Genomic DNA, 26,970 nt, shown 5'->3' on the forward strand with positions numbered 1-26,970 from the left:
ACTGTATGCGTTTACGACATTAATTATGATACACCCAGTATATGACGTTTTAATTCAAAATGAAGCACTGTTCTCGTCTTTTTACTTCAATGGACAAAATCAGTGTATTTTTGGAGTAGCTTTTATGACTTATACCGTCAGCTCGTAGCCATTGGGTAGTAATGGGGCTATCACTATTTAACCACGAGCAGCTGAGTCGCAGACAGCAGCCAATCACATCTCTCTACAGCAGCCTGCTCAGCCAGTCCAGCGTCTATCATGGCTACTCTGTTCATAGTAAATATATTTTATAACAATTTAGCTTTATTATTATAATAATTCTGTTACCTCTCAGCTAGTATACTGCTCTCTTTACAGAGTACAAGGCCTGAAGGTGACCTGGGTACAGCAGAGGCCCACGAGAAAGACAGGCCGCGGCGCGTACGTCACGAAGGTAGTCCTGAACTCGCTCGCTCGCTCAGCTCAACAGGCGAAATGCGTTTTTAAACCTGTTAACTCACAGCTGGGAGTGTAACTACTAAGGAGAATTGCATCTTCCACTGGAATCTGCTATTATGAAGTGTTACTGATTAACAGTACTACAGAAAAATTTAATTTAAGATCAATACTCGATATAAATGATATAGCGGCTTGTTTATAGCATTTAGTGTCTTCTGCTTAACAGTACTCATTAAAAGCTGGAAGTGGTGTCTTATGCAACTGATAATCATTTCAGCATGACTTTATTTTATTGGACGCCAGTGCAGCCGTTACAAATTATAAGTAGACCCATGGACTTCCCATCATTATAGGACTAATAACAGTAAGATTCCATAACAGCGGATTCCAGTAGAACATTCAGGTTTCGTTTGCATGGATACGCCTAGTTACGAGTTAACAGGTGTAGAAACGTAGTTTCACTGCTGATTTGAGCAAGCGCAGGACTACCTTCGTGACGTACGCGCCGCGGCCTGTCTTTCTCGTAGGTCTCGGCACAACAGATCGAAACGGGTCACCAGTTTCAATAAAATAAACAGCTTTTAGCAAATTTTATTGATATATCTGAGATATCTTCCTTGAAAAATGTTCCAGAAAACAGATATTTATTTTTCTTTCAAAAGTATTCACTGCATACACACGCAAGGTAATGGAAGCCTTCAGTTGGCATTATTATTTTATTTTGTTTGTAACAGTTGTTACAGTACACTAAATACACAGAAAACACGACATGTACGCAATAAACTGTGCAGTTCACTTGTTCAAATTGTAATTTCTTATTGGTTGGTTTACGAATCTTTGCTGCCGTAACAGATTCCCCGGTACACTCCAGCATTCACAGAAACGTCAGTCTTATTTCGTCCGTTCTACAGAATTTCTACTTGTTTGTAAGGTAAGGCTTAATAACCGGCCTCTGTGGCCGAGCGGTTCTAGGCGCATCAGCCCGGAGCCGCGCTGCTGCTATGGCCGCAGGTGCGAATCCTGCGTCAGGCATGGATGTGTGTGATGTCCTTAGGTTAGTTAGGTTTAAGTAGCTATAATTCTAGGGGACTGATGACCTCAGCTGTAAGGTCCAATAGTGCTTAGAACAATTTGAACCATTTTTTTAAAGCTCAAAAAGTGGCTCTAAGCACTATGGGACTTAACATCTGAGGTCATCAGTCCGCTAGACTTAGAACTACTTAAACCTGACTAACTAAGGACATCACACAGATCCATGACCGAGGCAGGATTCGAACCTGCGACCGTAGCAGCAGCGCGATTCCGGACTGAAGCGCCTAGAACAGCTCGGTCACTGCGGCCGGCAAGGTAAAGCAATTCAGACGCAATACACATTCACCTTGTCGAGAGCTGAAATGTTCGCAGGCAACATAGTCCTAACTGGCTCGTCCACGACGTAAATATTGGGCAACAATATTGTGCCGCTGTTGACTTCGCACATTCGTGCAATATATTGACAATATAATAGCGTGTCAATAATACAGAGCATGTGAGAGCTGCTTTATGCGAATAGTCACCAACGTTATCCACAACTAGTTTCGATTATGAGCTTTGCCGAGCGGTGGAGCGTATTGGTAAGTCAGTGGACTCGTAACGGGGAGAACTGTGACTCCGATACTCTTAACGCCCATCAAGATTTAGGTCTCCCGTGGTTTTCCTGTATCGTTCAAAGTGAAAATTGGCGTGCTTACACTGGAAGGCCCCATCCATACCCTCCCCATTACTTCCCGAATTTGAACATATGGCCTTAGCGTCATCACAATCGACCGTATGGTAAACCACAATCTTCGTCCTCTGTTTGACTAAGATCACTTTCATTCATGTAAACAGTACACTGGCTGCATTCCAAACGCGTGAAATGTTAAATACCTACAATTAGTGACGCGGGCTACATCAGTGTTTTTCTTTCTGATTTGTTTTGTAGACAGAGGAATAACGAAAATAATGCTACAAAGTGGAATTAAAGGGAAAATGTCAACAGCACTCTATCAATTACTAAATTATATGCGTTTGATTTGGCCCGGATATTAAACATCTGTTACATCTTAGTTGACAAATGTTGATGTTCTTTTGTGGTCCTCAGTCCAAAGACTGGATTGCTGCAGTTCTCCATGCTGGTCTGTCCTGTGCAAGCCTCCTCATCTCCAAGTAACTACTGCAACCCACATCCTTGTGGATCTGTTTACATATTTACATCTTAGTCTCACTCTACGATTTTTATCCTCCCCACTTTCCTCCAATGCTGAATTCGTGATCTTTTCATGTTTCAGAACTGTCCTATCAACTGATATCTCCCAGCTCATCCTCATCTACGTCCTCTACCTTTTCTATAATATTGCTTTCAATTTTATCTTTCTTGAAAAGACCCTCTAAATACTCCTTTTACCTTTCTGCTTTCCGTTCTTTACTTAGAACTGGTTTTCTATCTGAGTTCTTGATGTTCATACATATGGGTCTCTACTCTCCAAAGGTTTATTTGACTTTACTGTAGGTGGTATCTATGTTTCCCCACAGAAATACGCTTCTAAATCCTCACAGTGGTACTCTAGCCATTCCTGCTTAGCCATCTTGCACTTCATGTCGATCTCAGTTTTTAGACGTTTATATTCCATTTTACCTCGTTCATTTACTGCATTTTAAAATTTTCTCCATTCGTCACTTAAATTCAGTATCTCTCGTTTTATGCAAGTATTTCTACTAGGCCTGGTTTTTTTAACTATTTGATACTCTGCAGCCTTCACCATTTCATTCGTCTTCTATTGTGTTCTTCTCCACTATTCTAGTCATCCGTTGCCAAACGCTCCCTCTGAAACATTCAACAACCTCTGGTTCGTTCAGTCTCTCCAGGCCCCATCTCCTTAATTTCGTACCTTTTCTCAATTTCTTCAGCCTTAATCTACAGTTCATAATCAATACATTGTAGTCAGAGTCCACATCTGCTCCTCGAAATGTCTTACAATTTAAAACCTGGTTCAAAAATCTTTGTCTTACCCATTATATAATCAATCTGAAACCTTCTGGTCTCTCTAGACCTTTTCTCGTGTACAAGGATCTACCATGATTCTTAAGACAAGCGTTGCGAAGATTAAATTATGCTTTGTACAGAATTCTACCAGGCAGTTTAAATTATGCTATGTGCGGAATTCTACCAGGCAGTTTCCCCTTTAATTCCTTTCCCCCAGTCCATATTCACCTACTATTTTTCCTTCCCATCCTTTTCCTACTATCAAATTCCAGTCCCCCATCACAGCTAAATTTTCGGCTCCCTTAACTGTCTAAATAATTTCTTTTAGCTCCTCATCTCTTCAATCTCTTCATCATCTGCGGAGCTATTTGGCATGTAAACTTTTACTATTGTCGTGAGCAGCAGCGACCGGGTGCAACACACGCAGCAACATGAACGTAACTAATTTTGTGACTTTTACGAGTTCCTAAGCAGGAGCGAATTGTAAATTTCATCTGTGTGCTTTGATAGTTCAGTTTATTGAGTTACTGCGCGTTAATTAATATCTGATAGGCACAGTTCTATCGTTTTCGTTTGCGTCGGAAAGTAAACGATTTTGTAACATGTTACAAGTTCGTAATCAGGGGCGAATTGTTTAGTCTCACCTGAGTGCTTCGGTAGTTCGGTTTTTGAATCTCTGCGTATTAATCTAATTTATTACATACAGCTCACAGGTTTTCGTCAGCGCCTACAGTAGAGTTCCGCAGCACATGCTAGTAGTCCGTTTACTTGGGTAGTGTAGTTTTCCATGGTTTTTAGTATGGATAGGGATTGTGATTGTTATGTGCAGATTCTATAATTTTCTCCTGTGAACGTGTTCGCGTTATGCAGGTCTTGGAGTCACTCACGTCCATCTAGAAAGTATTTACTTAGGTTAACGAAGGCGATGTTGGCCTGATGTACTCGACGATTCCCTCTAGCTACACTGTCTAAACGATCGTCCCAAGAAATAACAAATTAAGATCAGCCTGAAGATGGCTAAATAAGGTGAAACGCGTAGTTGATAAATAAAAAGATAAAATTGCAACCAAGGCTGTTTTCAACTAATACTTAAGGTGAGACCTTTCGGACCGACGTTCGTGAACGAATTATCGGTTACATACCGGAATCAGCGCTTTTTAGCGTGGCATACTTTGTTAATTCAATTTCCAAGTGCTGTGAGCTGCGCCAAGCTTATGTTTTCATACGAATGTGACATTTGTGGCAGCTCACGTACAAGAAATATCGTCTTTTCCGCCAGAGAGAATCCTCATTACACAGGGAAGTTAGAAAGGAACCAGTCTCACTTAATAATATTGGCAGCGATGACATCACATCATCTGCTTGGACCGTACATTTTCAAGAGACCGCGAAGGGACCATATTATTTATGCATGTTAAGAACGTGCTTAATACTTCAGCTTGAGGAAAGAGGTCTCACAGATCACATACGGTCGCAGCAAGATTGGGGGGGGGGGGGGGGCCTCCACACTACGCTCCAGCAGTGGGCGAGTTCCAAAATGAACTCTTTCCAGGAAGGTGTACAGGTCGTGGAGCAACACCGGCTCTCTTGTAATGGCCACCAAGATTCCTCACCTCATCTCACCTGACAACTCTTTCTGGAGAGTCATTAAGGCGCATGTATCTGTACGTTGATGTGCTATAAACGAAGAATTGGGCAATGCAGTTGAGGTTGCTCTTCGCACTACAACTCGAGAGATGCTAAAAAATGTGTCAAGAAGAACACGGAGGTGTATGGAAATACGATTACAGCTTGATTTGGAACATGCTGACATATTGGACATTTGATACGAAAGTAAGTACTTGTGCTGAAACAAATAAAACCAATTAACCTTCGATACTAGAGGATGTGGGGACTCCTCGGCTACACTGTACACTTATAATGCACAAGCTAACTTACGATGTGTGGCAGAGGGTATTTTCTGCATCACTGTCACGTCCCCCTTTCCTATTACCGTGACGAATCTTGCATGGGAAGAGAAACACTTGCTAACCCTCAGAGTCACCACGAATTCACTTATTTACTTACATGATATTAGCTTAATGTGCTCGTACGTATAATCCCAGCTAATTAATGGATGTGGCTACTTTCAGTCACTATCAAGCGATCGTGTAATCATACGGTAGTGGGTCTTTCCGCCTGCTTCTGTGCATTACGTAAATTTTCTTGCGTGGAGATTCAGCTGCCAGTCACTGCACCAACATCAATTATCTCCAGGTCTTGCTGCATTTCCGTACAGTTCTCTAGGCTTGCGACTTCTCTCTGAAATAGCATCACCCACTAGAAGGCTCTTGGAAATCATCCTAAGATCGTCAGACGCAATTTTCTCTAGTGTTTTGCAGATACTTTCGATTTATTTTTTGCAAAGCCTAGTTGGAGTCAGCCAAAAAAATACTGCTCTTCACGTCTCACTTGCGAATGCCCATACGTGATGGAAAGCGTCGATTTGTTTCCAGTTATAAACAAAATTACTTTTAGTGTGGAATTTTACGTGAACATTCGACAGAATGGTCCCATGTTAGCCTAGTGCGTTATTCATGTATTAACAGGGACATTAAAACACGGAGAATAACCGGTGCCCAATCAGCGACAGCAACGCCCTGGCTCTCGCTCACTGCTACTGCCACGCAGAGGCATAGCTCAGTCGATGCCACATTAGTGATTATTCTTCATCTTTTACTGCTCCGGTCAATATAGGTCGATAAAATGTATAATCCTCTATACTAATTTGGCACCGCTGTACCGAATGATCAAGTAGAATTCCACTTTAAAAATCACTTTGTTTGTAGTGGGAAACAAACCTATGCTTTTCGTCTACACTGTGCGTTTTGCGTCGCGAGAAAGATATGAAGACCAATATTTTTTGAGCTGATGCCAGCTACACGTTGGAAAAAATAAATTGCAAGTATCTGCCAAAACACCAGATAAAATACGCCTGGTGACCCACAGGAGAGACCCGGCATACATGGTATTTAAGAAGTGATGGTCAATAATTCACACATGGGAAGTACAGGCCAAAAGTAGCAAAAAAGCTCCAATGAACATGGGTCCGTAAATCAGCCGTGCCGAGGTATCGCATTAACTCGAGTTGGGGACCAAGTGTAAACGCCCCTGGGTACCGCGTTATTTACGTTAGTATCTCAAGGTTTCGGATCGACTATCTGTTTGTTACCGCATGCGCAACTACTTCCTGTTCACCCTCCGGGCAATGTGCCGTAGCGGCCTCACAGTCAGCCATGAACGTGAAGCCACCATGGACAGAGTACCAATGAAGAGTACGCCGACACGCGCTTCACGTATGGCAAAGCGAATGGCAGTGCCCCTGAGGCTACTCGATTGTATGAAGAAACTATTCCTCTCCGCAGGCAGACAGACAGCCGGTTACACGAGCGCCTCAGAGAAACCGGGAGTTCCACACACCATGTACGACAAGGTCGACCGAGATCCGTAACACCGGACGTTGAGGAAACGATGTTATGCATCCTACACGAACCTTCGAGTACCTCAACAAGGAGGATTGCTACCCAAGTGTCATAGCAAATGGTTCAAATGGCTCTTAGCACTATGGGACTCAACATCTTAGGTCATAAGTCCCCTAGAACTTAGAACTAATTGAACCTAACTAACCTAAGGACATCACACACACCCATGCCCGAGGCAGGATTAGAACCTGCGACCGTAGCAGTCCCGCGGTTCCGGACTGCAGCGCCAGAACCGCACGGCCACCGCGGCCGGCGTGTCATAGCAGTGTGTGAAGTATTTTACTCTATCCATATCATTACCAGTGAGTGCAAGCCCAGAAAAATGAAGGCTTCCCTCCCAGAGAGAATTTCTGCCAATGGGTGCAACAACAGTGTACCCTGAATCCCCGAATTGTAAGCAGTATTCCGTTCACGGATGAGGCAGGATTCATGCGTGACGGTATTTTCAACTACCATAACTGTCACATTTGGGCCGCTGTCAGTCCTAATGCAACACACGTATGTCGACATGAGCAGCGTCATTCGTTGAACTTCTCTGCAGGACTGCTCGGGGACCGCATAATTGGTCCACACTTCCTATCACAGAGACAACCGGACAGCGGTAAAAATGCAGTTTCTGCGTACTGTACTTCCAGATGTACGTGGCCACGTCCCACTGGACCAATGCCTGAACATCTGATTCATGCATGACGGTTGTCCAGCACTTTTTCATTTACGAGTGCGCCACTTTCTAACTCGAACATACGGTCGACTTTAAATAGGTTGAAGAGGGCCTGTGCCATGGCCTCCAAGGTCTCCGGATTTAAATCCATAGATTTCTGCTGTGTGCGGTCATGTCAAAAGCGTGGCCTACGCTACCAGGGTCAGCTCTCTTGTGGAATTACGCTTGCGGATTGCAGCAGCCTTCGAGTATTTACGGTATTCTCCTGGACCGGCTGAGAGGATCTCAGCTCATTTCAGAGACGAGCACAATGTTGCATTCAGGTTCGTGGACAACATTTCGAACACCTTCTTTAACGCTTAGAGAGTCCTTGTGTTCCTAGACACTGATGAATCGCAACAGGAAATACGTTGTATCTCGACAACGGTTGATTTGTGAAGCTGGTTTTTGGTGCTGTTTGGCTTCTTTCGACCCGCACGTTCCATGCGTGAATTTTTCACCATCACTTCTAAAACATCCTGTATATTGTGAAAAGTAATGGTCCTGTAACGCTCCGTTGGTTTAAGCCTGAAATTACTTTTACGTTTGCAGATTCGTCTCCGTTAAGTATGACATGCTGCCTTTTGTTTACTAAGAACTCTTAAATTCCATATAACGATACAGCTCCGTAACGTGTAATAGTTACAATCGGATGCTTGAAATTAGAAGCCAGTCTTGTGTATCTTATACTTTTCAGACATCCGCTTTAGCCAGCTCTGGAACAGAAGTTTAATATACTCTCTAACTTCACTTTTAAGTGATAGTTTTAAAGTATTGTGTGCTGCAATCTTCTTCTGAATTTACAAAAACTACTCCAAAGAAGTGAGGTTTTTACAAATGTGAAAAGTACAATACTGTCATGTACTAGGAATAAATATTATTTTGCATTTTTAAAGGTATTGCAATCGGGAAAAACTCATCAGTACTGTATTCAATGGCCTGTTACATTATTACTTTACAACAAACCAAAATTCAAAGGAAATAGAAGTATTATCAAAAACATTTACAATTAAAAACAACTTTTGAACAGTAACTATTGCAAACAAACACTAACATCCAATTTCAAGACAAGTAAATAGTGGAGACTTTATGGAAAATCAATTCGTTGTCAAATGTCACAACTTCCATGGTACAAGCATTCCTTCAGTTTGACGGCTGTAGAAAATGGTGCACAACGTACGAAGTATGACTCAACTTTCCAGAAGTTATATAAATAGTTGAAAAAATATAGCATTTTAACTATCGTAAAATTCTGCATCTGTAAAGCAATAGCTTCCAAACATCTTGAATACATTGTACAAAATACATAGGACTTAAATGAGTAGAAGTAGTAATAATTTTATTTACAAATGCTACACACAACACAAACTTCTGTCACACAACAACAAGAAAAAACAGTTTAAAATGCAGACTCTGCTTACAGCGTTTCTAGTGCGCATTCCAGCATGTGATTCTAAAACCAGTCACTGTTCTGAAACACCAATGAATAAACACTGGCATAGGTACACTATCCTCAAGGTAAAGCATATTGCATTGTTGCTGCTTAGTTTAATGCAAATCAAAGATTAAATGATTTGTCTTTTTTGGCAACATTAGATTTAATTTTTTAAGGGTGTATGTGCAATGGATTTTTCTCGGTACTCTAGTATATAAGATTGGAGTTAACATTATTTTGGGGGAACTGCATAATTGTGCAATTCTAAACTCTGAACTAAGTGCATTGAGGAGTGACTGAACGTGCAGGAGAGACAAGGCGAATTTTCTGCAGCGTTAAACTGTTACTGTTAACGAAGACCACTTTACCTGATCGTTTGGCAGCAGTTTCCACGAAAATCTGACGTGGCGCTTTGGAACTTTCGCGTGTTATGACAGGAGCACTTTGGTCGGGAAATCAATTGACAGTCGCGTGCAGCAAATAAATACCTATGAGACGAGGATGGAGGAGGGCAGGAGGCGTGCCGCCCTCCGAGACTGACCACGCCCAGCGGTCGCTTTCCGACATGTTGGCGGGCTATGCGGGTGGCTCGGCAAACCGCTCTCTTATGTTGACTTCTTCCCAGCGGCTAACTAAACAAATCGTAGAGTGTATTTACAACGAGGGATGAAAAATGAGAACCCACGTAGCAAACCAGTATAGCGCTATGGAAACTTGACATTGTTATGTATATGGACGAGGAAGAAAGACGGACAAGGCTGCTAGTGAGCACAGAAATAAATCATTGGGGAAAGTTGGAAACTGGTCCTGGAACAGTACGCCAACGCAGTCGGCAATGCCTATATAAGACAACAAGTGCCTGGCGAAGCTGTTAGATTGGTTACTGCTACGACAATGGCAGGTTATCAAGATTTAAATGAGTTTGAACGTGTTGTTACAGCCAGCGCACGAGCGATGCGATACAGCATCTCCGAGGTAGCGATGAAGTGGAGATTTTCCCGTACGACCGGTTCACGAGTGTACCATGAATATCAGAAATCCGGTAAAACATCAAATCTCCGACATCGCTGCGGCCGGAAAAAGACCATGCAAGAACGGAACCAACGACGACTGAAGAGAATCGTTCAGCGTGACAGAAGTGCAACCCATCCGCAAATTGCTTCAGTGTTTGCCCATCAATAAGTGTCAGCGTGCGAGCCATTCAATGAAACTTCATCGACATGGGCTTCTAGAGCCGAACGTTCACTCGTGTACCCTTTCTGACTGCACAACACAAAGCTTTAAGCCTCGCCTGGGCCGTCAACTACAGCACTGGACTGTTGATGATTAAGAACGTGTTGGCTGGTCTGACGAGTCTCATTTCAAATTGTATCGAGCGGATGGACGTGTGCCGGCCGGAGTGGCCGTGCGGTTCTAGGCGCTACAGTCTGGAACCGCGTGACCGCTACGGTCGCAGGTTCGAATCCTGCCTCGGGCATGGATGTGTGTGATGTCCTTAGGTTAGTTAGGTTTAAGTAGTTCTAAGTTCTAGGGGACTGATGACCACAGCAGTTGCGTCCCTTAGTGCTCAGAGCCATTTGAACCATTTGATGGACGTGTACGGGTATGGAGACTACCTCATGAACCCATGGACCCTGCATGTCAGCAGGGGACTGTTCAAGCTGGTGGAGGCTCTGTTATCGTGTGAGGCGTGTGCAGTTGGAGTGATACTGGACCACTGATACGTCTAGATACGACACTGAGAGGTGACACGTACGTAAGCATCCTGTCAGACCACCTGCACCCGTTCATGTACATTGTGCATTCCGACGGCCTTGACCAATTCCATCAGGACAACGCGACACCCTACACGTTCAGAATTGCTGCAGAGTGTCTCCAGGAACACTATTCCGAGTTTAAAAACGTCCGCTGGCCACCGATCTCCCCAGACACGAACATTATTGAGCATATCTGGGGTGCTGTTCAGAAGTAATCTGCACCGCCTCATGCTCTTACGGATTTGTGGACAGCCCTACAGGATTCATGGTGTGAATTCCCTCAAGCACTACTTCAGACATTAGTCGTGCCCATGCCACGTCGTGATGCTGCATTTCTGCTTGCTCGCGGGGACCCTACAGTGTATTAGCCATGTGTACCAGTTTCTTTGGCCCTTCAGTGTATATAAATTAATAAGATTTTGGCAACCTAAAGAAAGAAAGAATGGGTCCCGGATAACGGACCTGTTAATGTGAAACAGTTTATAACAATCCTGCTGGAGGAATATCCGCAAATGAGCATTATAGTAGAGATTGAAAATATCGCTTCAGCTTTGACGATCTCTTAACGTATATTTTAAAATTTTGTTTTTCAACACTTATATCGCGATCGGTTTCGGGCTACATCAGGTGTGATAATATGTGCAGCGACTCCACAGGTGGTACACTCCGTCCCATATGTTCACATATTCTGCATCGCTGAGCTCGGGTTCGTAGCACAAAATTATCACACTGATGAAGGGAGTGTAATATAACGAAACCGGTCGTGGTCTAAGCACTGATAAGATAACCTTACAACTGAAGCTATATATTAAATCATTACTATGATTAAAATTGCTTATCGTAGGAGTATAAAATTTAATTCGATAATTTGTTCGTGTTTGCTGCCACCCCTTTCAAAGCTATACTCGTATGTTCATACAATGTGATGAACACAATTTATGTATTGAAATACACCCCATGAGACCAACGAGGCCCAGTGGTTATGTGATCTGGCTCTTCTTTAGTAGCAAGAGATGGCAAGATCACGTAAAGTGCAACGAAAAGAAGAATAATATTACTTAGACGTAACACAAATGAAATTTGAACTCGTTGATGGACTGTTAGTCACGAACTACACAACTTTAGAGAGTATTTTTCGTATATTATAGCCCCGGTTTGTGCAAGGATAAATGTTTTCTTAATCTGTCACATTCATTGCCAAATAATGTACGAACTGGTGAATGAAATGAATTGCAATTAATTGTTCTCAGCCCCAGGAAATCTTGAACACCTGCATCAGCGCCAACTTACCCGATTTACTGAAAACCTTTGCAGTTCGGAACCGCGCGACTGCTACGGTCGCAGGTTCGAATCCTGCCTCGGGCATGGATGTGTGTGATGTCCTTAGGTTAGTTGGGTTTAAGTAGTTCTACGTTCTAGGGGACTGATGACCTCAGCTGTTAAGTCCCATAGTGCTCAGAGCCATTTGAACCATTTTTTGAAAACCTTTAACAAACCCAGACATACTAGCAGGGAACGCATGTGCAGAGTAATATTTGATCAAATGTGACAGAGGTGGAAGAAGCAAGCCACGAAAATAGGTATGAACTCCTAGATCAAGGCAAGAACACGCGGGGAAAATTGGTAATTCATGGAAAAATGTGAATTAATAACTCCGATAATCAGTGTAATATACTAATAGACTATGCGTACATGATGTATGGAAGTACACGTCGAATCCCAATATTTAACAACCCTTATGAAAACGTCGATTTAACAGAGGACATAAGATTAAAAAATCACTTGAAAACTGGTCGCAAATGGCAAAAACTGCTTGCATGTCACTTGAATTTACAGAAATCTAGCAAGAGGATGCATTCAGATCACCAAATGTTTTGAACCGACTGGAAATTTAAACGAAGTGTTCAACACACGAAATCAGCACATAAAAGACAACACGAATAGGCGTGGCTTTGCCTGACTTGAATAATATCATGGAATCCAGTCGTTTGAAAGCAACCACAGTGCTTGTAACTAGATACAGTCTTACCATTGTTCCGAAGCCTGTTGGAAATTCATACTAACCATAGAAAAATATCTGAAATACTGCTCACTACAGCCCAATCTAGATATATTTGGTGTCAGTGAAGTGAAATAGAAATAATACGAGGATTTATGGTTAGACGAATATATGATAACAAAAAAAACAACAGAAAATAGTATAGCTGGAGTGGCATTTATAACTGGTGTTGGATTTGTTATGAATAGGAAGGTAGGACAGTGTGTTACTGTGAACAGTTCAGTGATAGGGTTGTTCTCATCAGAATCGACAGCAAACCAACAGTGACCTCAACAGTTCAAGTATACTTACCGATGTCGCAAGCAAAAGATGAAGAGAGAATATATATAAGGGTACTGAACGCGTAATTCAGTAAGTGAAGGGAGAAGAAAATGTAATATTCACGGGAACCGGAATGCGGTTGTAGGGGAAGGAGCAGAATGAAAGGTTACGGGAGAATTTGGACTTGGTACTAGGAATGAGAGAGAAGAAAGACAAATTGAGTTATGCAGTAAATTTCAGAAAGTAATAGCGAATACTCTGTTCGATAATCGCAAGGGGAGCGATATATTTGGAAATGGCTGGGCCAAAGGGGGAAGATTTCAGTTACATTAGATCTTGGTAAGGCAGAGATTCCGAAATCTCATATTGGCTTGTAAGGCGTACCCAAGGCCAGATATGGACTCCAATAACAGTTTAGTAATGATGAACAGTAGGCTAAAGTTTGAGACTAGTCAGGAAGTATCAGTGAGCATTCTAAGGAATGAAGCGATACGCTGGAAGTTTTCTGAGGCTGTAGGTGTTGCGATAAGGAATATCTCAGTAGGTAGTTCAGTGGAAGAGGAATAGAAATCTCTAGAACGGGCAATCACAGATGTTGGAGAGATAATGTAGGTAATGCGAAGAAATCACGGATAACAGAAGAAATGCTTCATTTGATCGACGAAAGAAGGAAGTACAGGAATACCGAAATTCAAATAACTTAGGAATAAAATAAAAAGGAAGGCATGGAAACTAAGGCGAAATGGTTGCAGGAAAAAATGAAGAAATCAAGAAAGAAATGATTGTCGGACGGTCTGATTCACCATTTAGAAAAGTCAAAAAAGTCTTCGGTGAAATTAAAAGTAAGTGGAATGAGAATTCCACTGTTAAATGCAGAGGAGAGCCGATAGGTGGAATAAGTACACTAAGGCCGTCTATGATCGGGACGACTTATCTGATAACGTGATAGAGGAAGAAACAAGAGTCGATAGGGAAGAGATAGGGAATATAGGATCAGAACTACAATTTAGAAGAGCTTTGGTAGACGTAAAATCAAATAAGGCATAAATAATAGATAATATCCCATCAGAATTTCTAAATTTATTCGGGAGGGAAATGGCAGCAAATTGATTATTATCTTTGTTGTGTGTAATGACACTGACGATATGCTATCAGTCTTTCGGAAAAACATGATCCACACAATTTCCAAGATTGCAAGAGCCGTTAAGTACGAGAATTATTGGACAATCAGCTGATTGACTCGGGAATCCTAGTTGCTGAAAAGAGTACTGAAGGCTGGGAAAGAAAATTAAGGATTTGTTACATGACGATCGGTTTCGCTTTAGAAGAGGTAAAAGCACCAGAGAAGAAGTTCTGCCGTTGTGGTTGATATTGGAAAAAGCACTGAGGAAAAATCTAGACACGTTCACGGGATATGTTGACATGGAAAAAGCTTACGACAATGTGAAATTATGCACGATTTTTGAAATCCTGAGAAAAGTAGGGGTAAGCTTTAGGGCAAAACGGGTAATACGCAACATACCCAACAACCGATAGGGACCAATAACAGTTGAAGACAAAGAACGAAGCGCTCAGATTTAAAAGGGTGTAAGGCGGGGATGTAGTCTTTTGCCTCTGCCGTTGAATCTGTAAATCGAAGGCGCAGAGACGGAAACAAAAGAAAGGTTCAAGACTGGGATTAAAATTCAAGGTGAAAGAATATCACTGATAAGATTAGCTGATGTCATTGTTATCTTCAGTGAAAGTGAAGATGAATTACAGGACCTGTTCAATGGAATGAACAGTGTAATGAGTACAGAATATATAATGAGAGTAAATCCAAAAAAGACGAACGTGATGATGACTAGCAGAAATGAGAACAGCGTTAAGCTTATCACGACCTGGTATCACTGAGAAGACAAAGTTAAGAAATTCTGCTGCTTCGGTAGCAGAATAATCCATGACGGACGGAGCAAGGAGGACATAAAAAGCGGACCAGGACTGGCAAAAAGGCCGCGCGGGATTAGCCGAGCGGTCTGGGGCGCTGCAGTCATGGACTGTGGGGCTGGTCCCAGCGAAGGTTCGAGTCCTCCCTCGGGCATGGGTGTGTGTGTTTGTCCATAGGATAATTTAGGTTAAGTAGTGTGTAAGCTTAGGGACTGACGACCGTTGCAGTTAAGTCCCATAAGATTTCACACACATTTGAACATTTTTGAACTGGCAAAAAGGATATTCCTGGGCAGGAGAAGTCTAGCATTATCAAACATAGGTCTTAATTTGAGAAAAAAAAACTGAGAATGTACGTTTGGAGCACAGCGTTGCCTGGAAGTGAAACCTGGAGTGTGGGAAAACCGGAAAAGAAGAGCTAGAAACATTTGAATGTTGAAAATTAGGTGGGCTAATAACGTAAGGAATGAGGAGGTTCTCAGCAGAATCGGAGGGAAAAGAAATATAGGGAAAACACTGACTGGAAGATAGGACAGGATGATAGGACATGTTTTAAGACAAAAATGAGTAATTTTCATGGTACTAGAGAGACAGAGATTCGGTTACATCCAGCAACTAATGGAGGACTAGGTTGCAAATGCTACTCTTAGATGACAAGTTGGCATGGCAGAGGATTTGGCGTTGGGCCGCACCAAAACAGTCACGTCTGCAAAACAGTAGGACAATGCGAGTGTGCATTTGTGCACCAAGTCTTGATGCAACCCAAACTATCTCTGCCGGCCAGGTATTAAATGAATATCAGAAGACCCTGAATCTTTCAGAAAAGCATCAAGTCTTAATGCAACCCAAACTAACTCTGCCGCCCAGCGTTTCCATTGCCAACCTTTTGCCAAAAATTTTAGTTTTGTGGGAATACATGCTACCACTTCCTGGTCTCTAACAAACGTGAATCGCTTCCGCACTCAGAGGAAATCACCTACTGTTTGTGATGAAAAAAGTGACGTAAGCCATCATGAGACAGAGAGCTAACGTTGACGTGGGCGCGAATGGGACATACGACCTCACGACAGAGAGCGCCGTAGGCACACGAGACGCGATGGTTAACGTGATCTGCGCTCTTAGCGCTCTGCAGCGGCCGCTGTCGACTTCATTAGGCTCGAAAACCAGATGGACTCTGTTCACAACTGTTGAAGACGAGTAGAGAAAATAGCGAAAAATATTCTGTACTCGTCGATGACCTGAACAGAAAATTGCTAATAGAGGATAACTAGAGAACGCTATACAACGATCTGAGATAGATAATAGTAGAAGTTAATAGTTAACAAATACCCCATTTTCGGTTTGAAATTGAATATAGTAACGTTTAGTGTCTAACGTAGGTTGAGCGACAAACACACACCAAAAAAAAGTTTTGCATCATCCCGACGTTGACTGTGGATATTGTATCACAGACACAGTCCCTTTGACTGTTCGGAGATGTCACTAAACCCGCCCAAAGACGTAAGAAACCATGCATGAGCAGCGCTTATTAGACGGAGGGGTCCGACAGCCGATCGGTTCCAGTCATTCCACGAAGAAGGAGGTACACAGCTCGTGTTTTCTGTAGTTCAACCACGCCTGGATGGTCAGTACTGCGGTTTGATCGCGTCCGCATTGTTACTTTGTGCCAGGAAAGGAAGGACTCTCAACAAGGCAAGTGTTCAGGCGTCTCGGAGTAAAGCAAACCAATGTTGACCGGACATGGAGGAGGTACAGAGAGAGACAGGAACTGTCGATGTCATGCCTCGCTGAGGCCGCCCGAGGGCTACTACTGCAGTGGATGACGGCTACCTACGGATTATGACTCGGAGGAACCCTGACAGCAACGCCACCATGTCGAATAATGCTTTTCGTGCAGGAACAGGACGCTGTGGTACGACTGAAACTGTGCGCAATAGGCTGCATGATGGGCAACTTCATTCCTGACGTCCATGGCGAGGTCCGTCTTTGCAACTAGGGTATCATGAAGCGTGGTGCAGATGGGCCCAACAACATGTCGAATGGACCTCTCAGGATTGGCATCACGTTCTGCATCACGTTCTCTTCACGGATGAGTGCCGCATATGCCTTCAACGAGACAATCGTCGGAGACGAGTTTGGAGGCAACCTGGTCAGGCTGAACGCCTTAGAACACTGCCCAGCGAGTGCAGCAAGGTGGAGGTTCCCTGTTGTTTTGGGACGGCATTATATGGGGACGGCGTACGCCGTTGGTGGTCATGGAAGGCGCCGTAATGTCTGTACGATACGTGAATGCCATCCTTCGACAGATAGTGCAACCATATCGGCAGCATATTGGCGAGGCATTCGTCTTCATGAACGACAAGTCTCGCCCCCATCGCGCACATCTTGTGAATGACTTTCTTCAGGATAACGACATCGGTCGACTAGACTGGCCAGCATGTTCTCCAGACATGATCCCTATCGAACATGCCTGAGATAGATTGAAAAGGGCTGTTCATGGACGAAGTGATCCACCAAACACTCTGAGGGATGCACGCTGAATCGCCGTTGAGGAGTGGGACAATCTGGACCAACAGTGCCCTCATGAACTTGTGCATAGTATGCCACGACGAATACAGGCATGCATCAATGCAAGAGGACGTGGTACTGGATATTAGAGGTACCGGTGTGTACAGTAATCTGGACCACCACCTCAATGTTTGGTTTTCATGAGCAATAAAAAGAGCGGAAATGATGTTTATATTGATCTATATTCCAGTTGTCCGTACTGGTTCCCGAACTCTCGGAACCGAGCTGATGCAAAACTTTTTTTGACGTGTGTAATATCTGTATTTTCGATGTTGAATTTACTACCAACACACTGAAATAACGTAATTTATCACATAGACTTCGAGATTGAGATTCTTTTCTGAATTTCGTTGGAATGGAAGAAGAGATTTTTTTGACACTGATCATCATTGAAAATGATATTTACCGGCTTGATAAAAACATGAGCCAGTCCATAAACCTAGCGATAGGTATATATATATTTGACAAAATTTTTGTAATAGCAAAAATTTACAATGTATAACTTGCGTTTACTGTGAGACACGGGCAGCAGGCACGTTAACATTTTTGGCCACTGGGATAACGTTCCAATCGTGGGCCTTTAAAACAAGAACTGCTGCCAATACTCTATTTATAAAAAGTAACATCGACCGTTGAGATGACAAGTTGGCACGGGAGAAGATTTCGCATTGGGCCGCACCAAACTAGTCACGTCTGGAAAAACAATAGGACAAGGCGAGTGTGCCTTTGTGCATCAAGTCTTGATGCAACCCAAACTAACTCTGCCGCCCAAGTATTAAATGAATACCGGAAGACCCAGAGTCTTTTAGAAAACAAGATGTGAAAAAAAAAGATTTGTAAGGAGGTGGTGCGAACCTGCTACCTAGCTCGACACAACAAAAGAACTAATGATATTATTTTTTTAAATAACCAAATTTTTCTTTTTTAAGTTAAAAACTTAAATTTCCTCTCAAAACCAAAACCATCTTCTTCTTGAGGGTATATTATTTTATTTTATTTATAGTATTTAGAATAATCATGATTGTGTTCTGACTGTATTTGAAGTAAGGGAACTAAGCTATACTTTCACATAAACTAGAGACTTCCTCTGAAAAGTAACTGTTCGGTGGTTTCCTTTTGAAACATCCTTGTTTTTATAAAAAGTGTGTGAATGGACAGAATTTTTCCTTTTTCCAATCGTAACTGACAGGTGTTTCCCTTTCTTAGTGCAAGAATAGTTTGAATACAGTTTCACCTCCATCGTTGATGATGTAATTTATATAGAAATATATAAGCCAAGTGATTCTTCTCGTCTTTGAAGCCGGTAACGTTTAGAAATCTGTGTGCGGTATATTACTGGAGTTAATTTCAGCCGTTTTTGTTGTTAATAGCATTTCACATTTAAATTTAATCAACTTCCACAAGCCTCGGATACGTGAACAGCCTATTCCTCGGTGCAACGCTGTATCAGCCAAGCCACAATGTTCACAGTAAGGGTTTCTTGTGAGTCTCGGTTGGTTTCGGCGATATGCTGATAGAAACAGACCGTTTGAGAAGATGTAAGCGGCTCAGCGTATCCGAAAAGTTAGAGCACACTAGCTTCCACTTAAGATTTTGTGTTTCATTTGGCCGACTGTTTTTGTCTGTAGGTCTCCCTTAATCTTCTTCGTAGTGAAGATCTGTACACCTGGAAGATTTTCTACAATTCCCTTTGTGATTCAACTGCACTACCACTTCGACGGGACAATTGGATCTCTGTATATAATATATACATGCTAAAGACAGTATGTTACAACAGTCATTACGTGATATTTAATATGGTAACTGTACGGAAAAGTCGCGCTTTTGACAGATCTTCACTGTGCCGTTACACTGAAACGGTATGCTTTCGTGACATACAAGTTAGAACACTAAAAACGTCAACCAGAGGAAGCCTGTACGTTCCGATGTGTAGTTTCCTGTTATTTTACTATAACAAATCGTGGCTAAGACGCTTTATCCCAGAGATCCTCAAGTTTTTGATGTTTTGAAACAGCCTGTATTCATACCAGGTACTTTGTGAGAAAGAAAACCCACCAACACCATAAAATGTGGCGGCTTGTATGTCATGTTTGCAATGTAAAACGATGTCGCGTCACATTGGCCACGTTACTCTACGCGAGGCAAATATCTGGCATTCTAGATTCTTCATAACACGTTCCACAGTTTGTGGAACATGGAATTCCACGTTGCGACGCCACCAGCTCATTCTCCACGTACGATTTCACGTCCCGCTTTACACCGAGCGCAGTGCAGCCTTTCGAAGCATGAAACGAGTTGATTCCGAAACGGCCACCTTCCGGACGTGATAGTTAAAACTGTCAGAATAGTTAGCCACCACAATAAACTGTCCTCCACTTCTACTTTGGTCTCATTAAGAAGGACATAGATGGCACATTTGTGTAATTCAGGAGCTGTGTTGCAAAAATGTGCAGAGAGCTGATTCGAAAGTCCTGGTACTGTAAAATTAGCAATTTTCGCCACTTGGCGTAGAGGTACCCCAACTCCCAACACCCCGGCTCCATGTGGGTACAGCCCAGAAGCGTATGCACTGCTTTCGGCAGTAAGTGGCCCGTCTTGCTAACGGTGGGAGGTGCCTTTTTGGCTTGTGCAAAGCAAGATTCGGAAGTGGTTCCTTCAGGTCACCGACGCTTGAGTCGGTATCCGGTGTTAGGAGAGAAACTGAACGGACTAATTTGAACGGAGAAGCTACAAATCCAGAATCTTTTCGCTATTAAAAGATCAGTCACGCAGACGCCCTCAGTTCGCCTTGATGTACGCTGCCAGGCCAACATTTGAACAGTTTTTCCATGAGGCCAGCCCCCCTCGTCGTGGCTTCCCTTGGTGAACTGTCCATATTTTTCATTAATAACATGAAACATGAAAATGTAAAACTTTTTTGCACACAAGTCGCGCATGGCTCAGCCATTTTCATTTCTGATATCTAAATCAAGAAAGTTAATAGAAACTTCATTTTTCACCTCAAATATAAAATTTATTTTCTCCAGTCAGTCTGTAAATTTAATCAAATGATTCAAATGGCTCTGAGCACTATGGGACTTAACATCTATGGTCATCAGTCCCCTAGAACTTAGACCTTCTTAAACCTAGCTAACCTAAAGACATCACACAACACCCAGCCATCACGAGGCAGAGAAAATCCCTGACCCCGCCGGGAATCGAACCCGGGAACCCGGGCGTGGGAAGGGAGAACGCTACCGCACGACCACGAGATGCGGGCTGTTTGTTCAGGATTCAACAACTCATATTATTCCCCACTGTTCTCGCTGTTTCAATCTTGTATTCACCATCAGTTTTACCGTAAAACCGAAGTATATAATTTGATGGATAGTTATTCACTCTGGCAATACCGTATAGCTAGTTGTAACTATTTCTAATTCTCGTAATTTCTGGGATAGTGTGAGGGTAAATAAACGGTTGAAAACCAAATTAAAAATTGCTTTTTTATGTAGAAATGAATGATCAGAACCATAGGTGACCATACAATCTGTGTACGTTTTCTACGGAAATTTCAAAAACTGTGTTCGCCATTGAAACCTGATTGGTAGACAGAGAGCACACTGGATAAGGTTATGGTTGTGTATGGGGCCATAAACAGGTATTTTGTATTACACAGTCAGACACACAACTTTATTTTCTAAGAACGACCTACTTACACATTGGCTTAAAAGATCACAATTAAACAATACGGCAGAAGGCCTAGATAACAAAACTTGAGATGCTTTCCGGGCTGAAGGCCCTGGAACCACATCAAACACAAGAACAGCTAAAGGCCTGGCTTAGAAATCAAAAGCAGTTAAAAGTAGAAGGTAAATTTAAAAAAAAGATGCAATGAAAACAATTAGCGACTGAAGACCTACACTACACGAATGAGGGACAACTATAATTAAAGCACATTAATAAACAATTTTTTCTAAGCAAGAAAATTTCTATTTAAACTTACAACAGTACGGCCGAAGCCTAATTAACTTATTGAACATATGAATGCCACAAACAAATTTGAAACAACGGCTGAAGGAGTGAACAAGAAGTCAGATAAATAGTTTAGAATAAACCACTTGCTTCTTATTTAAAAAAATTACCTTTAGAGGATACACACGGCTGAAGACCGTATTAAAGGTTTCACGCAAATCCTCAGCTGATGGCCACGTATAACGCATGGAGCAACTAATGGCTTAGGGCCTGGATTGCAAACAATTTCAGATTGAACATTTTCTAAGGATAAAAAAATTTTTACTAAAACAATCAATGATCAATATTTTAATTTAAAACTGCTGAAGGTCTTTATGTAAATTTAAAAAAAAAAAAAACGGAATTAATACATGGCCAAAGGGCTCACACAATACTTCAACTAAAATGAAAATCACAATTTGAAAAAAACAGAACAAGTGGTACTCAGAAGTGTTCCAAGGGTCAGTCTGGAAAGGTAGCTCAAACGTAAGGTGAGGTGAGACAGCCAGCCAAGAGTTGAAGTTATGTAATCGGATAGCAACCAAACTAGGGAGCGGCCCAAGACCAACCAACAATTTAATCAATTCCCTTCCGTCCGACCAATGGCACAACGATGGAGAATATCGGCTGAGGACGAGAATTCGAACAGCACTATGGGCCCAGAAATTGGTGTCTAAAAACAGCCAGGGAAACAATAACCACGCTAACCAAATATGAACCAAACAACTTAAAAGGCTGTCGAACTACACGCCGTGCTGGACAGCAACAAAACAACGAGCAAAAGGCACACTGCCTACCAATTACACTAACGACCAGGGCAGGCAACTGGAGCGTTAACGGCCACAGGGCAGAAAATACGGCTGGTGAACTTCACTGATAAGTATCAGTCAAATGAATAATTAATCACAATATAGGAAGACAGCTGCTAGATTTCGCCGACTCCAACACATCATATGATGATTCTAGCCCGAATGGCCAAGAGCAACAACCCACAAATGAACGAAGAGACGTCACAATAGTTGAGGTTTCATAACAGATTAACTGATCACACAGCTTCAGCGTCCAGGTTCGGTGGGCAACGAACTAGTTGCTCTCGCAGCTAAAGCCTCACTATCTGACAGCACGTGCACACCGCCAGCAGTGCCGGTCTGTCCTCGCTTCATGGAGACTTGCTTGCTGCTTGGTCCCAACCGACTCACTCAATCCAGCACGCGGACAGCATTAAAATAACTGCTCAGTTAAAACCATACAAGCTACACACGGTTCTGAGAAACAATTCCACAAAAAACTTCCCCAGCTAAGTAGTTTGCAATTTCTTGGCTAAAACCAATCACTGTGAAACAACTAGTAGGAATCACAAGTCGACACACACAGAGGACCCAGAAGCGGTCAGCGACCAAATACACGTCGTCCGATGAGACGACCGACTGAACGACCAACCAAGATCGTCCCCACTGAAGTCACGTGTGCCGGCACCGGTTGGGTGAGTCATGGCTGTCTGGACCTCACTGCTTCTCCGTCCCTGACTCCCTTGATGCCCTTTTCGCATCTCGGACACACGACGACCCGGAGACACTGGCTCGGACCCAACCATACAGCCGGCCGGAGTGGCCGTGCGGTTCTAGGCGCTACAGTCTGGAGCCGAGCGACCGCTACGGTCGCAGGTTCGAATTCTGCCTCGTGCATGGATATTTGTGATGTCCTTAGGTTAGTTAGGTTTAATTAGTTCTACGTTCTAGGCGACTGATGACCTCAGAAGTTAAGTCGCATAGTGCTCAGAGCCATTTGAACCATTTTGAACCCAACCATACAGAGGGAACACTTGCCCATTGGCCACATGAGATCCCTGCACAGGGAAGCAACCGACCCACGCCCCGCAAGATGAGCAATTGAAGGGGCCCAGAAGCTGTCAGAAGACCAAAATACAGGTCGCCCGATGAGACGATCGAAAGATCGACCAACCAACGGTGGTTCCTGCTCAAGTCTCCTTTCCTCGGACAGTGCATGTGTGTAGCCAGCTGTCGCGCAGGTACTGGCTGAGCAGACCTCACTGGAGCTCCATCCCAACTGAACTCACCGCACATCACGACCCAGAAATACTTGAGGTCCCTCAAAAGATAGTACAACAGTGCTCTTATCGATAGTGCTGCTGCTACTCACGGGCAGGTAGGCCAGTAACTTAATGATGCCAGTAAATCGAATAAGAAATGGGACGGCAGTACCGCGAAGACAAGATGTGAAGTAATAAACAGCACGAACACAAGTCGCGCATGGCTCAGCCATTTTCATTTCTGATATCTAAATCAAGAAAGTTAATAGAAACTTCATTTTTCACCTCAAATATAAAATTTATTTTCTCCAGTCAGTCTGTAAATTTAATCAAATGGTTCAAATGACTCTGAGCACTATGGGAATTAACATACGTGGTCATCAGTCCCCTAGAACTTAGAACTACTTAAACCTAACTAACGTAAGGACATCACACACATCCATGCCGGAGGCAGGATTCGAACCTGCGACCGCAGCGGTCACGCGGTTCCAGACTGAAGCGTCTAGAACCGCACGGCCACACCGGCCGGCTTGTAAATTTAATCACCACGTGTTTAATTTCACGTTCTTTACCATATCGCCTACTTATCTAAAGTAATTCAGAATTGACTCACTCCTTTCGGATTGATTGCTTCCTCTTCGACTCTTATAACTGCAGTCTGATTACTGTGCAAGTTACAGATAACGTTTCGATCATTGCACTTTACTGGTGTTACTTCCAGATTCTCTGTGGGTATAGTTCACTCAATATTGTCAAAAGCTTTCTCTAAATCTACAAATGAGCAGTCATAGTACAGTACCAAGAGAGCGTGTTTGATTCGCACACAGTTAACTTGGAGTTGCCCTAGGCCCAGCCGACTATCCCCGCTATCGTGGACAGGGCTTCTGAGGACGAAGGCGGTCCGCCTAGGGATGCCCGCAGGGCCGGCTGGGTAAGCCGTCTGCGCGGCTGTGTCAATTCATAAGCTAATGAGGGCCGCGCAGCCGCAGAAGGGCAGGGATTACTGCGGCGCTCCCAGACAATGACCGCGGCGCTACAATGGGCACTTGGCGTGCTGTCCGCGGTGACGGCTGCCATTCCAGGCCAGACTGGGCGTCCGGCGTCTCTCCTGACCTACCGCTGCTAACAGAAAGCCGGGATATACCACGGCGCACCAACGGCGTAATTCCAAGGGCCACGTAATTCTGCTGTTGCTAGGACCAGCAGACGTTAACGTCTCTATCTTTGCTTATATATGAAGGTTCCTGTGCACTGACTTACTGCCGAGTGTTCGCTGCCATACGAATAGGAACTAATAACTATCAAAGCTGGAAAAATTTTATCTTCAGACAATTTTATGCACAGTTTTTCTACTATTTATATACACTCCTGGAAATTGAAATAAGAACACCGTGAATTCATTGTCCCAGGAAGGGGAAACTTTATTGACACATTCCTGGGGTCAGATACATCACATGATCACACTGACAGAACCACAGGCACATAGACACAGGCAACAGAGCATGCACAATGTCGGCACTAGTACAGTGTATATCCACATTTCGCAGCAATGCAGGCTGCTATTCTCCCATGGAGACGATCGTAGAGATGCTGGATGTAGTCCTGTGGAACGGCTTGCCATGCCATTTCCACCTGGCGCCTCAGTTGGACCAGCGTTCGTGCTGGACGTGCAGACCGCGTGAGACGACGCTTCATCCAGTCCCAAACATGCTCAATGGGGGACAGATCCGGAGATCTTGCTGGCCAGGGTAGTTGACTTACACCTTCTAGAGCACGTTGGGTGGCACGGGATACATGCGGACGTGCATTGTCCTGTTGAAACAGCAAGTTCCCTTGCCGGTCTAGGAATGGTAGAACGATGGGATCGATGACGGTTTGGATGTACCGTGCACTATTCAGTGTCCCCTCGACGATCACCAGTGGTGTACGGCCAGTGTAGGAGATCGCTCCCCACACCATGATGCCGGGTGTTGGCCCTGTGTGCCTCGGTCGTATGCAGTCCTGATTGTGGCGCTCACCTGCACGGCGCCAAACACGCATACGACCATCATTGGCACCAAGGCAGAAGCGACTCTCATCGCTGAAGACGACACGTCTCCATTCGTCCCTCCATTCACGCCTGTCGCGACACCACTGGAGGCGGGCTGCACGGTGTTGGGGCGTGAGCGGAAGACGGCCTAACGGTGTGCGGGACCGTAGCCCAGCTTCATGGAGACGGTTGCGAATGGTCCTCGCCGATACCCCAGGAGCAACAGTGTCCCTAATTTGCTGGGAAGTGGCGGTGCGGTCCCCTACGGCACTGCGTAGGATCCTACGGTCTTGGCGTGCATCCGTGAGTCGCTGCGGTCCGGTCCCAGGTCGACGGGCACGTGCACCTTCCGCCGACCACTGGCGACAACATCGATGTACTGTGGAGACCTCACGCCCCACGTGTTGAGCAATTCGGCGGTACGTCCACCCGGCCTCCCGCATGCCCACTATACGCCCTCGCTCAAAGTCCGTCAACTGCACATACGGTTCACGTCCACGCTGTCGCGGCATGCTACCAGTGTTAAAGACTGCGATGGAGCTCCGTATGCCACGGCAAACTGGCTGACGCTGACGGCGGCGGTGCACAAATGCTGCGCAGCTAGCGCCATTCGACGGCCAACACCGCGGTTTCTGGTGTGTCCGCTGTGCCGTGCGTGTGATCATTGCTTGTACAGCCCTCTCGCAGTGTCCGGAGCAAGTATGGTGGGTCTGACACACCGGTGTCAATGTGTTCTTTTTTCCATTTCCAGGATTGTATATGACAGGTATTCACAGTTGCGAATACAGACAACTATCATCCTCGTAAGGGAATGACGATTGTGCCCCACTGGGACTCGAACCCGAATTTCCCGCTTCACGCTTAACCGCTTTGGCCATCCGTGCACGAAACACGAAAATAACAAAATTTCTATAAGTCGTCCTTTCGGCGTTTCTGTGCTTCATAAAGGCTGTAGTCACCACAGTGCCTGTTCCTTCGCACATTTATGCATTGCTTCGTTGTTCCTAACAACATTGCTTTCGATCTTTATTATTTCTTCCTATTGATCCATTGTGACCAGGCTGCAACTTGATCCTCCATTTCTTTATACTCCCTGTGATATGGATGCTGCAGCGTTATGACTGTGGATTGGAAGGGGTCAGACTTCTGGGCCGCTAATATCTTTCCCTAGATAACGTAGCTTTATTAAACAGTCGAAAGTGAAATACACTGAGGTGACAAAAGCCATGGGA

Source organism: Schistocerca serialis, chromosome 5 (genome assembly GCF_023864345.2).
Source record: "Schistocerca serialis cubense isolate TAMUIC-IGC-003099 chromosome 5, iqSchSeri2.2, whole genome shotgun sequence".
NCBI classification, from domain to species: Eukaryota; Metazoa; Arthropoda; class Insecta; order Orthoptera; family Acrididae; genus Schistocerca; species Schistocerca serialis.